Source organism: Acanthochromis polyacanthus, chromosome 15 (genome assembly GCF_021347895.1).
Source record: "Acanthochromis polyacanthus isolate Apoly-LR-REF ecotype Palm Island chromosome 15, KAUST_Apoly_ChrSc, whole genome shotgun sequence".
In the NCBI taxonomy this organism is placed as follows: Eukaryota; Metazoa; Chordata; class Actinopteri; family Pomacentridae; genus Acanthochromis; species Acanthochromis polyacanthus.
This window is the reverse complement of record NC_067127.1, coordinates 33,487,232-33,502,412: the sequence shown is the minus strand read 5'-3', so window position 1 is coordinate 33,502,412 and position 15,181 is coordinate 33,487,232.

Here is a 15,181-nt window from a genome sequence, read left to right as displayed (position 1 = left end):
AGAAATTTATATACTGGGACCTGACAGTTTGACCAGACTAACAACCAAAGAGTACCTGATTGACCAGGTGTACCCCATTTTAGTGACAAACTATCAAACATGCTATCCAGTGGGGAGAACACACTTTTGGAACATGGTGTATATTATGAACAGTACGTGCCTAGACCAATTAGTGCTGTGGTCACCCAGACCACATCAATGAAAATCGAAAACAGGGACAGTACAGCTGTTAGTCCTTTCCCATATTTGACATGGAAAGGGTCGAGCATCGTCATATATTTTCTGTCTCTCATTGGTTTGGCAAACACTAGGCCACCTTGATGCAAAACAGGACCAAATATCACAATGAGAAAAAAATCAAGTGATGGCAAAACTACAAAAAACAATATAAAGAAAAATTACAAGGCTTAAACATAAAATACAACAGCTGATTGCAAGTTTTGATTTTTTTTTTTCATTTGGGCAGGAAACAGAGTGGAAGAATTTGTGCCAATTCAAAATTGTCTTAATATCTCTTCAGCCATCTAAAAAGCTTGCTGTGTAGTGTCAGGATCAACAGTCGTCAAGCTTTTCTCACGAGATTCAATTTTTTGCAGTCAATTCCGTAATACTGATAACTAATAAAAAAAAGATCTAGTTTGAACTCGGCATCGCTAAAAATGTATATCCATAAACATAAATCATATTCATTCAGTGTAGTTTTACTCCATATTTCATTCAAATACCTTCCACAGGGACTCTTTGCTCTCCAGTTGGTCAACCACTAGTCTAATATACAGTCAATGATTGACTACATTTGTTTTTCTTTAAACATGCAACTGTGAAGGTCCCTGTCTAGTGTCATTTAAAACTCTTACCAAAAATAAAAGATGTGCTGTATCCTGACAACATGATCAGTGCCCAGGTCAGTCCCATAGACGGTGTGTACATCATCTCAGTCATGCCAACGATGAAGCCTCCTCCAACCCACGTAGCTACGACATGGATTAACACACAAACAGCAGGTTATTTAATAGACAAACACCAGCTATCTGACAGAAGATGAAATGTTGAGTTCTCATACATGGATGGAATAATTTCAGAATGCGCACCATGAAAGCATAATATCAGCTAATATATATTCAAACATTTTGACACAGGGTAATGCAAGACAAGCTCTAAGCTTGAAATGCAAGTGCTGAGAGACAAAACTATTTGTGAACAAACAGGTTAGTTGGAAACTGAAGTAACAACGCCACACCCAACCATCTGAAAACCTCAGAAATTCAATACAATCTCTCACTGCAGTCTTTGCGAGTCTTTGATGTGTTTCTGTGGATGTCTTTGACAAACTGACATCTTTTACGACACTGCCTATATTAAACTGATTCAATTTTTAAAAATGTATTTAAAAATGGGTACTTGCTACTATTTAATCGTGCATCTATGGTGAAATATATACATATACTATATTGCCAAAAGTATTTGCCATCAAAATAATCAGAATCAGGTGTTCCAATCACTTCCATGGCCACAGGGTCAGGGCTTCCTCCTCACCCCCGTCCTTCCCACCTGACATCCCCAATACCCCCTTCCTGTCTCTGTGTCTCCTGTCCGCTCCTCTGCCCCTGTCTCTCCCTCTGTCTCTTTGGTCTCCTGTCTGCTCCTCTTCCCATGTCTCTCTCTGTCTCCCATCTGCTCCTCTGCCCTGTCTCTCCCCCTACAGCTCGGCGCCTGAGTGGAGTCCAGCTTCCCAGCTGACTCCACTCAGGCAATCAACCACCTCTAAGGCTCCCGGACAGCTGAGGGACATCACACTGATTACTCACCTCAACAATAAGAACCGGCTCATCCTTCCACTCCCTGCCAGATTGTTGAACAAAGACCCCACAGTCAGTTCGCTCTCTAGCCTCCGTAAAGATCTGTTTGAGTTTGCCTTTTTTCTTACTTTGCTTTCTCCTGCTCCTTGCCCAGGTTCAGCTGTCCGGGATCCCTGCCGTCCTCCTTCCCCTCCGGCTCTCCCCAGACCACTGGATACCAGTTTTTCCCCCCTCACTGGACCCCCCGTTCCTGCCTGGACCCCCCCGACCTGCTTCCCTCCCAACCTCCCGGAGCCTCAAAACCCACCTGGCCAAAACCCCTCACTACGTCAGCCGCTCTCCGCTCCTGCACCCTGGTTTTCTCCCACCGAGCCACTATTTCACCCCCAAACAATAAAGCACATTTTTCATTTCAGCCAGCCTTGGTAGTGTGGCTCTCTGCTTGGGTCCAACCGCTAAGCCGTGACAACAGGTGTATAAAATCAAGCACCTGGGCATGCAGACTGCTTTTACAAACATTTGTGAAAGAATGGTTCGCTCTCGGGAGCTCAGTGAATTCCAGCATGGAACTGTGATAGGATACCACCTGTGCAACAAATCCAATAGTGACATTTCCTCGCTGCTAAATATTCCACAGTCAACTGTCAGCTGTATTATAAGAAAGTGGAAGTGTGTGGGAACGACAGCAACTTAGCCACCAAGTGGTCGGCCACGTAAAGTGACAGAGCGGGGTCAGCGGATGCTGAGGCGCATAGTGGAAAGAGGTGGCCAACTTTCTGCAGTGTCAATTGCTACAGACCTTCAGACTTCATGTGGCCTTCAGATTAGCTCAAGAGCAGAGCTTCAGCAGAGAGCTTCATGGAATGGGTTTCCATGGCCGAGCAGCTGCATCCAAGCCATACATCACCAAGTGCAATGCAAAGCGTGGGATGCAGTGGTGTAAAGCACGCCGCCACTGGATTCTAGAGCAGTGGAGACGCCTTCTCAGGAGTGAAAAATCGCGCTTCTCCATCTGGCAATCTGATGGTTGAGTCTGGGTTTGGCAGTTGCCAGGAGAACAATACTTGTCGGACGGCATCGTGCCAAGTGTAAAGTTTGGTGGAGGGAGGATTATGGTGTGGGCTTTTTTTCAGGACTTAATGGGTAATATGGCAGCAGTGACCTTATAGCTTTAAGCCTCATAGATTTAATTGTTAAAACTGAAATGCAACTAAGAGAAAAACTATATGTAAGTTTACAGGTCAGTAGAGAGCTGAAGTTAAGACGCCACACAGAAAAACATCTGCAAACCTCAATAACTCTCATTGTAGTCTTTGAGAAAAAAAATGTGAGTTTCTTTGGATGTCTTTGACAAACTGACATGTTTTACAACTTTCCTACATTGAATTGGCCATTTGCTAAGATTTAATCATGCATCTATAGTGAAAAATATAAATAGAATGCAAGAGACTTGCTTTCACTTAATGATATTTCAACAGCATAAACACTGCAAATGTTAACAAAATCAGTTCACTGCATACAATACATATCCATTGTTTTGGTAATTTATAGTTTACCAACTGTAAATAAGAATAAAATGGCAATTTTTGTTAACATTATACCTACAGCGACAAAAATTAAACTTGTTTGTCAGTTAATGATGCATATACTAAGTATAACAAGAAGAATAACTTTTGCATGACACGTCCTGCATCAGTGCATCCTGTACATCTCTGCCCTCCTCCTATACAGCTTGTACCACTGCAGGCTCATGTGCTGCTGCTTCAGGTACATCCCATGAAGTCTCAAAGCCATCTGAAACACATACACAGCATACATATTTTAATACCTAGCGATATCACCGTCTGGATCCAGACAGGCCACCTGGCAGCCATTTCTCAATTGTCCTTCGACCTTCAAAAAATTCCTGGATCCAGACGGTGATTCGGATCACCTCCAAAATCTAATCGAGTCTTACTCGTGCTCTTCCGGACATCCTGTAAAAATTTGGTGAAAATCCGTCCATGACTTTTTGAGTTATGCTGTTAACAGACAAACAGACAGACAGACAGACAGACAGACAGACAGACAGACAGACAGACAGACAGACAGACAGACACACACACACACACTCACACTCACACTCACACTCACAGACGGACAGACAGACAAACAAACTCCGGGGATTACATAACCTCCTGGCGGAGGTAACAAACTCCGGTGATTACATAACCTCCTGGCGGAGGTAATGATGTAGGTGAACGCTGATTGGCGCAGCATGTGAAGAGGGAAAAATCCCAGAAGAAAACAACAGGCTGTGTTTATTCCATGGATCGAGGTTTATTCGTAAACAATAAACTATGTTTTCCTGTTCCTTCTTGTTGCCATATATTCGTATCATTGCTTTATGCAGCAAGCACAAATACTGCTGTTGTTCCAGCATGAAGCTCGCATTCGGTATGAGAACATTACACAGTCGTTTTTGGCACGGAGAAGATGCATTGCAAGACGTTATCGTTATCGTTGCTACGGAAGCTCCCGTAGACCAAAACGTCTGCTGCACCATCAACCGAATGGAGACAAGTTTGTGTTCTCACCAGGAGCGAACCGAACTGGAGTTCACATAGAAGCGGACCGAGACCACCTCTTGAAGGTGGTCTCGGTCCGCTTCTTTAGTCCGCACCAAAAACATCCGGTCTGCTTTCACACCAGCCCAAACGAACCGTACTTGCTGGTGTTGCGGACTCCAGTCCGCTTTAAGCGGACCAAAGAGCGTAGGTGTGAAAGCACCCATAGAGTCCACATTGGCTGGAGCTGGGGAAAGGAAGATCGACAGCAGGACAAAAATTGTCTTCACTGTGGTCAGAGAAGAAGGTGCAGAGGAGAAGAAAAGAAACAATAGAGCATCTGGAAATCAGCCCAGCAGAAGAGCAAGGGAGATCATGCAGCTGAGCAAGGAAATCAAGACTCTTAAAAAGCAGTTCAAACAGGCCAGTTACGAAGAAAAGGACGGCATAAAAGACCTGACCTCTGAACTTTGAGAAACTCTGCACAGACTGAGAAGGGCAGAAAGATCTCTGAGACTGGGAAGGGAGAAGGAGGCTCAGCCAGCTCAGTTCATTAAGGAACGATACAGGTTCACCAAGGCGCTGCAGGGCAAAGCAAGATCTGGGAGACTAACCAGCCCCAAAGAAATCATGGAGGAGCTCATCAGAGACAGCCACAGTGACACTCTTAGTGTCAAAGTTTTGAGTACACAGCCAAGGATTGGAAGCGAACACCCTGAATTTGAACTCGACACCAGAGAGCCAACATGGAGAGAAGTCCGGGACAGAAAACCCAGCTGTGTTTAAGCTAAATATGTTGCATTTAGCTTAATGTTAGTTAGCACAAAAACAATAGCAATCTGTAGCTTTAGCATCTAATTTCTCAAATATATGTAACTGTCAGGTAAATACACTACCGCTGAAAAATTTGGGGTCACGCAGACAATTTCATGTTTTCCATGAAAGCTCACACTTTTTTCATGTGCTGACATAATTAAACAAGGGTTTTGTAATCATCAATTAATCTTTCATCACGATTAGTGAACACAACTTAGCATTAGAACACAGGAGTGATGGTTGCTGGAAATGATCCCGTGTATCCCCATGTGGATATTCTATTAAAAATTTCCAGCTAGAAAAGTCATTTACCACATTAACAATGTCTAGACTGTATTTTGACTCATTTAATGTTATCTTCAATGAAATAAAATACGGGCATTTGCAAGTGACAACATATTTCCCATACTTTTACTTTGAACAGTAGTGCATGTCTGTTGAGTAGCATCACAGCAGAAATAAACTTCAGACATTTTCAGACACTTATACAGACATTTGTAAAGCTATCTTAAAGTAATCAGTTTATAGCATGTACAACTGTTAGATTGATCAACAATCATTTAGCTGATGCTAGAGTAGTGAGCATAATACAGAATCATTCACAAATGTTTAGTGTCATGACGAAGCTGTGCAATTGTTTGAAAAAGGAAACAAAATGTGAACAAAATAAGTGTCCAGCATGAGCTGCATAAAACACCCAGCCTTCCTCTATCATGTTTGGGTGAAATGTTGCAATGTGCAAACCTCCAGTTGTTTATCAAAGCTGAAGAGTTGTTTGGTGACTGTAAAGCCCCTGAAATCCACTTTGACATATGTGACATATCTTACTTTGTTGGCCATGGAATGTGGTTGATCAAGCCTGAAGCTTGAGCCTTGTACTACCACAAATTGCTAGTATGATTACACAGACGTTAGCTTCTGATCAACAGGTTAAGGCAAATTTATCTTAAAATGCTGATCTTATAATTCTTAGTCCCCCCCCCCCAAAAAAAAAAAAAAAAAAAAGTTAATGATGTGAAACTGTCGATGACATTTTAGGTTAACCCTAAATGTTGTCTGAAACACATTTTGACATTTGTAAAACCTTTATTCTTTTGTGGAAATGCAAAGAACATTAGATTTCACTGCTTTTCTTGCATCCAAACTTTGTCAGATCGAGTCCAAACCTAAAACCACTTGACATTTTCCAGTCAGACACTGAATTGAAAACAAAAGTAATCACACAGGAATGCTAACAGTTTGTGCTAATCATTGGTTCTGATGCCAGTGTCTCATTGTCATTGTGTTCTGGGGTATCACTTGCAGGTGTCGTTGGTTCAGGTGAGTGCTGGACTTTCACTTTGAACACATCCAGCTTCTCAGGAAGCAGGTTCTTGTTGAAGAGCACAGATGCCAGGTAGGAGAACAGCAAGATGAACCCAATGGCAGATGCCATGGAGATGATCTTAACTGGAGAGTACTGTACATACACACCGTCCTCAAGAGTGCATCCTGGGAAATGTAGGACAACTGGCAGTCCAAGTGTTGGGTCTCCGCCTAGCAGTCTTCGCCCCAATCCTGCCAGACCACCTAGAATAGCTCCGTAACCGTTGGAGATGTTAAAGAAGAGGACACAGACGAGTTGAGGGAAGATTATGATGTAGGCCCCTTCAGCACCAAGCCTCCAGAAAATGATTATGCTGTTATTCAGACTGGTCAGTGATGTAGCAACCAGACCCACAACAACCACAGCACCACGGACCAACCACAGAATCTCCCTTTCTGATGCCTGAAGAACAAAAGGAAGAGTAAAATATTAACTGTAAATGACTGACAGCTATATTTTCTTCCTATTTAGTTTCTCCATCAAGCCACTTCATTCCATTTCTGTTCTCTGTTTATTCTTTCAGAATTAATGTCTCATCTTGACTGGAGGCTTTTTTGTTGATAGTTTTTTTTTTTGGTCCTGGATTTTATTTTTTTTAAGCAATCATGTTTTACCTGAGGCCTCAGGATGCCCTTGTATATGTTGCAGGTGAAAACAGAAGCTGCAGAAAGCAAAGGCGAGTCAGTTGATGACATTGCGGCGGCCGCCACACATCCGATACCAATGATGGCGACAAACTGTGGCATGAGGTGCTGCAGGGTGATGGCTAGGACGAGAGCTGCTTCCCCACGTTCATATGGAGATGGAGAACCATAGGAGGTCAGGTTCCAGTCTGAAGCATGGACACAGAAGGACAGACTGAAACATGGTCATAGTATCATCCATCCATCCATCCATTCTCTATACACCGCTTTATCCTCACTAGGGTCGCGGGGGCTGCTGGAGCCGATCCCAGCTGACTTAGAGTGAAGGCAGGGGACACCCTGGACAGGTCACCAGTCTGTCGCAGGGCTACATATACAGATGAACAATCACACTCACATTCACACCTATGGGCAATTTAGAATAATCAATTAACCTCAGCATATTTTTAGACTATGGGAGGAAGCCGGAGTACCCGGAGAAAACCCACACATGCACAGGGAGAACATGCAAACTCCATGCAGAAAGATCCCAGGCCCACTCCAGGATTTGAACCATTTCTGTTTTTTTCTGTCAAGATGGAGTGCTGAGTGTACATTAATGAGAAATAAAATGAACTTTTTTGATTTTGGCAAATGGCTGCAATGACACAGAGAGTGAAAATTTTCAAGGGGTCTGAATACTTTCTGAAGTAGACTGAATGTAATGTCTAGGTCAGTAATATAGAATGTCACTAGAGGGAGCTACCTCCCAGTAGAGTGCTATACATGTGGGAAATAAGGACAGAGAAGAAGGCTGCGCCGGCAAACAGTTGTTGTTGTTATGTTCTGGAAAGTGGAATAAACGGCAAGAAGCCAAAGAGACACAACCCAGTGTAATCATTGCTACATGGTAGGATATCACACAATTGGCGACGAGGATTTAAATGGCGTTTCCCTGAGGACTCAAGGAGAAAATTGCTAGTGTGGCAAGCCCCAGTAAATCCAGCAGTGCGAGGAGTCACGGTTCAGAAGTGGAGAACGGAGTTTCCCCGCCGCGGTAGGCAAAGATGGCGGCTGTCATCGGATACCCCTTTTGATAATGCGACTCAGTCTTGGGAAGAATATAGTGAAATGTTGGACTTTTTCTTCGAAGCTAATGATATTACAGAACCAGAAAGACGGAAGGCTGTCCTCTTAAGTGGAATTGGTGCAACTACATACAGCTTGTTGAGGAATTTACTCAGTCCTGCTTTGCCGAAGGAAAAGACATATGACCAACTCACAGCGGTGTTTCAGAAGCACTTCAATCCCAAACCGAGTGAAATCGTGCAGAGATTTAAATTTAATTCACGCATACGGAAAAGCAGTGAGTCAATAGCTGAGTATGTTGCTGAATTAAGGAAATTGGCACTGCACTGTGATTACAAAGACTCATTGTCTGAGATGTTAAGGGACAGACTGGTGTGTGGAGTGAATGATGATCGGATGCAACGGCGGCTGTTATCCGAAACGAAGCTAACTTTTGAGAAGGCTCTGGAATTATGCCAAGCGATGGAATCAGCGTCAAAGGACGTGAAAGAAATGCAAGGGAAGCTAGCCGGGGACACAGCACTGCATACACGTGTGCCACAGACTCAAGTTGGTGTCCACAAAGTATCTGCTGACAAAACTCAGCATAGATTCCCCAGTTGTTATCGCTGCACAGGCCGGCACGATGCCACTGAATGCAAGTTTGCCACCGAGACGTGCCATAAGTGTGGAAAGCGAGGGCACATTAAGAAAGCATGTAGAACAAAGGCAGGCAGTTCGCAGGTGCGGAAGGCGACGTTTAGAGGGCATAAGGGTGAAAACAAGGGCCCAGGGAAAGAACAGCGGGCGAATCAACTTAGAGGGGAGGGAGAAAGTGATACAGAGGACATGAGTTTTCACACGATTTACAGCATGTCAGATGAGCTGACCAAGGTGGCACCAATCACACGCACCATGAATGTCAATGGAATGAAAGTAACATTTGAAATTGATACTGGCTGTGGGGTAACCATATTAAGCAAACAGCAATACACACAATTGTGGAAGAAAACAGACACTACCGAATTAAAGCCCTGCTCCCTAAAATTAAAAACATACACAGGAGAGAAGCTAGGAGTGCTGGGCATGACACAAGTGAGGGTGCAACACGAAAACAAAGAGAAGAACTTACCTGTAGTAGTAGTTGGGGGTGAAGGACCAAACCTACTAGGGCGAAGTTGGCTACAAGAACTGGCCATAATGGATCAGTTAGTGAACAAGGTGGAGTCACAGCCCAAGTTACAGCTGGAGGAGATCCTCGAAAAACACGCTGAGGTGTTCAAAGAAGGGTTAGGACAACTCAAAGGTGTCACAGCGAAGATTAATGTGGACAGGGAGGCCCAGCCACGATTCTGCAAGCCACGACCAGTGCCCTACGCTGTCAAGCCACTGGTTGAAAGCGAGCTACAGAGGCTGCTGGACGATAAGATCATAGAACCAGTGCAGGTTGCAGAGTGGGCGGCGCCCATAGTTCCAGTACGGAAGCCGGATGGAGACATTAGAATATGTGGGGATTACAAGCTCACTGTCAATAGAGCATCACGAGTGAGTACAGTACCCAATTCCCAAAGTGGAGGACCTTTTCGTAAAGTTGAACGGGGGACAGCACTTCACAAAATTAGACATGAGCCATGCATACCAACAGGTAGTCCTAGATGAGGAATTCAGAAAGTATGTAACCATCAACACGCACAAAGGCTTGTATACCTACACACGCTTACCGTTTGGAGTAGCTTCCAGTCCTGCTATATTCCAAAGAACTATGGAGGGCATCCTAGGTGGTATTCCAAATGTTGCCATTTATTTAGATGACATCCTTTGTACAGGCTCAACTGAACAAGAACATCTGAGGACGCTGGAGGAAGTACTTCAACGCTTGGAGAAAAGCGGTCTGAGGTTGAAAAGAAGCAAGTGTGAGTTCATGGGAAAAGAGGTGACGTTCCTAGGCCACAAGATAAGCGCCGGTGGTCTACAACCTCTGACAGAGAAAGTGGAAGCCATCGCGGAGGCACCTGAGCCCCAAAATGTAAGTGAGTTAAAAGTTTACCTTGGCTTGTTGAACTATTACCATAGGTTCCTCCCAAAGCTCTCCACGCTGCTGGCACCACTACATACCCTGCTAAAAAAGAAGTGAAATGGTCATGGGGGGCCAGGCAACAGACAGCATTTGTAGAATCCAAAGCTCTACTTCAGTCCTGTCGTGTGTTAGTACACTATGACTCAAACAAACCACTCATCTTAGCGTGTGACGCATCACCTTATGGTGTGGGAGCCGTACTATCTCATCGTATGATGGAGGGCTCAGAGAGACCTATAGGTTTTGTCTCTAGAACTCTCAGCGCAGCAGAAAAAAACTACTCCCAGTTGGACAAGGAAGGCCTTGCAGTAGTTTTCGGAGTAAAAAAGTTCCACAAATATCTGTATGGGAGACGGTTTGAGATAGTGACTGATCACAAGCCATTAATTTCACTGTTCAGTGAAATGAGAGCCATACCACAGATGACATCTCCTAGGATACAGAGATGGGCAGTCACGTTAGCAGCATATGAATACACCATTGTCTACAAGGTTGGCAGGGATCATACGAATGCAGACGCGCTGAGTAGGCTACCCTTGGATGGAGTGAGAGAGAGCACACCTGAGGAGGAGGAAGAGAGAGTGCTGCTGTTTGAGGACATCGGGGTGCCACTAGTGAATGCACAGCAAATAAAAAAGTGGACAGACAAAGACCCGGTACTAGCAAGAGTGAGAGAATACATCTTGCGAGGTTGGCCAAAAGTGAACAGTCCTGAGTTCATTCCGTATGCCCGACGACAGGAGGAGCTCAGCACCCAGGAAAGATGTATCCTGTGGGGAGGACACGTGGTGGTTCCACCGCCTGGTCGTAATGCCTTACTGCAACAACTACACCAAGCACACCCTGGCATCACCCGGATGAAACGGCTGGCGAGAAGTTACATGTGGTGGCCTAACATGGATGCAGAGGTGGAGGCGCTGGTGAAAGCGTGTGCGACATGCCAGGAAACCAGGAGCAGTCCTCCAGTGGCCCCATTACATCCCTGGGAAGTTCCTGATAAACCATGGAGGAGAATCCATATTGATTATGCTGGTCCATGGATGGGAAAAATGTTCCTGATCATAGTGGATGCGTACTCCAAGTGGATCGACGCATATTCAGTGAGTAGTTCTACATCTGCAGTTACCATCGAATGCCTGAGAAAGAGTTTCAGTCAACACGGCATACCTGAAATCGTCGTGTCAGATAATGGTACCTGTTTTACGAGTGAACAGTTCCAAGAGTTTGCTGAAAGGAATGGTATACGTCACATCACGACAGCGCCCTGCCATCCTTCATCAAATGGCTTAGCAGAGAGGGCCGTGCAGACATTCAAGTCACTCATGAAGAAGATGGCAGGAGACTCGATTGAAACCAAAATGGCCCGAGTTCTGTTCAGCTATCGCATAACACCCCAATCTACAACAGGAAAGTCACCAGCTGAGTTGTTGTGTGGTAGGAAGTTTAGGTCAACTCTGGACTTAATACATCCAGGCTTCAGAAACAGAATGCATGACAAACAAGAGAAACAAAAATGTTATCATGACATGCATGCTCGAGTGAGAATACTCGGAGAGGGAGACTTGGTCTACACCCGCAACTTTGGCTTAGGACCTGCCTGGGTACCTGGAGAAATAACAGAAAAGACAGGCCCTGTGTCATTCAAAATTATGTTGGGAAATGGACAAGTGGTGAGACGGCACATTGACCAAGTACGTGGCAGAAGCTCCAACCCACCGGCGATGACACCTGAGGTGTCACCTGACACTTCACCTGTAGAGGACGTCGATGAACCACCACTTCAGGTAGCATCTGAGGCACCCATCTCCGCAGATTCTACTGGCAGTACCGCAGCAGAAGCAACCGTAGAGCAGCCTGAGTCTTCACCGGCAGTCCATCCACCAACTGTGAGAAGATCTCAGCGAGCTAGGAAAGCTCCAGATTACTTGAAGGACTATACTTAGTTAGTAGTGAGTTCCCCAGCCACAGGACAAGAATGCGTCCTGGAATCTCACTGGGATGCGGTAGTCCATCCAAATCCCTAGTTAGAAATGTTATGTGTGTTGTTGTGAATATATATATATATATATATATATATATATATATATATGAAAGAGTGAAGTATATGCATAGCACACAAGTTATTTAGTTAAGGGTTAAAAAAAAGGGGGGGGGGTTCCAAGGAGGTTGAGTGTGCTTGTCGTGGTGAGTGAAGGTAGTTTTGTCTAGAGGGGAGGGATGAAGTAGTCTGAATGTAATGTCTTGGTCAGTAATATAGAATGTCACTAGAGGGAGCTACCTCCCCAGTAGAGTGCTATACATGTGGGAAATAAGGACTGAGAAGAAGGCTGCGCCGGCAAACAGTTGTTGTTGTTATGTTCTGGAAAGTGGAATAAACGGCAAGAAGCCAAAGAGACACAACCCAGTGTAATCATTGCTACATGGTAGGATATCACACTTTCCATACCCACTGTAGATGAGAGCAGGTTTGCACTGAGCACATGTGACATGAAAGAGTCTGGAGATGCCCTGGTCAATGTTACGCTGCCTGCAGTACCATCCACCATGACTGGTTTGTCAGTGATGGTCTGGGGAAGCATGTCCTTGGAGGGACGTACAAACCTCCATGTGCTCACCAGTGGTACTCCAAAAATTGCTGAGGTTAACTGATTATTCTAAACTGCCCGTAGGTGTGAATGTGAGAGTGATTGTTTGTATGTGTAGCCCTGTGACAGACTGGCGACCTGTCCAGGGTGTCACAGGCATTTGCCCCAAGTCAGCTGGGATAGGCTCGAGGCAACCCTAATGAGGATAAAATGGTGTATAAATAATGGATGGATGGATGTGTTGACCCATCACAGTATTGTGCTGAGAACAGGGCCAATAGTCCAGCCCTCCGTCTTTAGGGTTAGGTTCTGCCAGCCCAGAGGGTCTAATCCTGATGGGCTCTCTGGAACAGCTTACGCTGGAATCAAGGAAACTCACCTAGCTTCTGACTGATCCAGATTCCAAAGCCTCTTACTGTAATAGTTAACCCAACAGAGCAGTCTTTAAAGTTACGCTACTCTAGAAGTCACGCCTGTTAATGTCTGCTTTCCTCTAAATGGATCTGGCTCTTGGTGAGTTGCTAGGTTATTATATATAGCTCAGGAAAGGGAGACCTCAGGGATAAGTTTCTAGTTCTATTTTACTCCTTGACCAGAACAACCTTTAAGAACAACAACAAATACTCTCAGAATATGATCACAATTAAGTGATTTGGTTAATATAACTAAACTAAACTTTCCTCATGTATTCGCATGATAGTGTAATTGAGAGGGAGAGAGTAGTCAGCTTGGCCTAAACCTGAGCTTGCGCTAGCCGATGCGTCACGGCGCAATTGGCGCATCGTTTTGCTGAATGGTGATCAAGATTCGCATGGCTCCGACCATTTCCGATTCCTGCTAAGAGAAAAAGTTTGTTTTTCTTATATTATCGCTCGGGCGTTTCGAAGAAAAAGTAAGTCAAACCCTTTTTTGTTGCTTTTTGACTGCACCATCCGGTGGGGCGATGTGCCAATGGCGCTGTGGCGATCGGCTAGCGCAAGCCCAGTAAACTGGCTACGTTAGTCCTGACCTGACTCCTGGAGAATCTCCTACGGGGGCTAGGAAACCCAGCACAGGGCCCGACTCCCCAAAGCAAAGGCTGTCCTTTGTTCAGGGAGAGTAGAGGAATCCCAGTTCCAATCAAATCTGCTAATATCCTTTTTCCATTTGGAACAGAACAGGTGCAATCCACATTTGTAAATCCTGAAGGGCAGGTTATGGTAACCTTGTTACTCCTTCTGTGAGGAATCACAGACCGATTGGGGCTCCTCTTTTTGCAAAGTACAATCCCCACTCCTGGAGGTTTTCTGACAAGATCTAACTCCAGGGACGTATTGCAAAGCACTCCGTCTAAATGGTCTGTCATTCATTTACATGCTTTTACTGACATCCACAAAGACACATGCATCATTCACATTTCCGTCTCCCAACTCATACACTTTCAGCTCAATCACTATCACTTGTGATTTTTAACTTCTCATTGCTTTAATGTTCAGCTGAAAAACAACTCCTTTTAAGGAAGTGTGACATTGCAGAGGTGCTGCCAATCATGAGCAGGTGGGAGTGATCAGCTGCAACTACTCTCTTCTGCCACATGAGCCGGATGCAGTTCTCTACTCTTTGCAGGACTGTTTAACAACACAGTCAGTGTTCTGATCTTGTTCAGTCTAGCTCCTTGGTTTTATTCTTGTGCTTTTCTTGTTCCATTGTTCTAGATTCCCACCTGTCTGCTGTTCCCTCTGCAGTATCCACCGTCCCTCTCCTGTCGTCCGTTTGGATCAACTCTGAATCACCGTTCATTCATCCCCACCAGCTGCAGTACCTGTCTTTCCTCTGCCACACGACACCTCATTTTGTATAATTGTTCAATATTATGGCAATTAACTCAAAGCCTGGCATACAATCATCAGGTAATACTAAAATTAAGCTGACAATCATTAGGTTATAATAATTCCTTACTCTTAATGCTGCATGAATGGCTCCTCTTGGGATCTCAAATCTCAGCTCCTCTTGACGGCTGACACGTTTATTATGGAACTGGCATAGTGACCATTTTTAAAGAATCAAATATGGCTCCACAGTGAAGTAAGCACAACAGGTTCTAACCTGGAAAACAGACAAGTTCCAGTTTTCATCTGGCCCCTATCTCATTCAGGTAGATTTCCAGCTGGTGAATCTACCTGTCATTTGTTCACTGCTTTTCTGTCCTGCCATCTTACCTTGCTCCAGGTGCTGCTATACAGTGGTATATTCCACTGCTGTGACAGAAAACTGGAAGTAAGCCTTGTCGGAAGTTGAGGACTGAAAATAGTAAACATACAT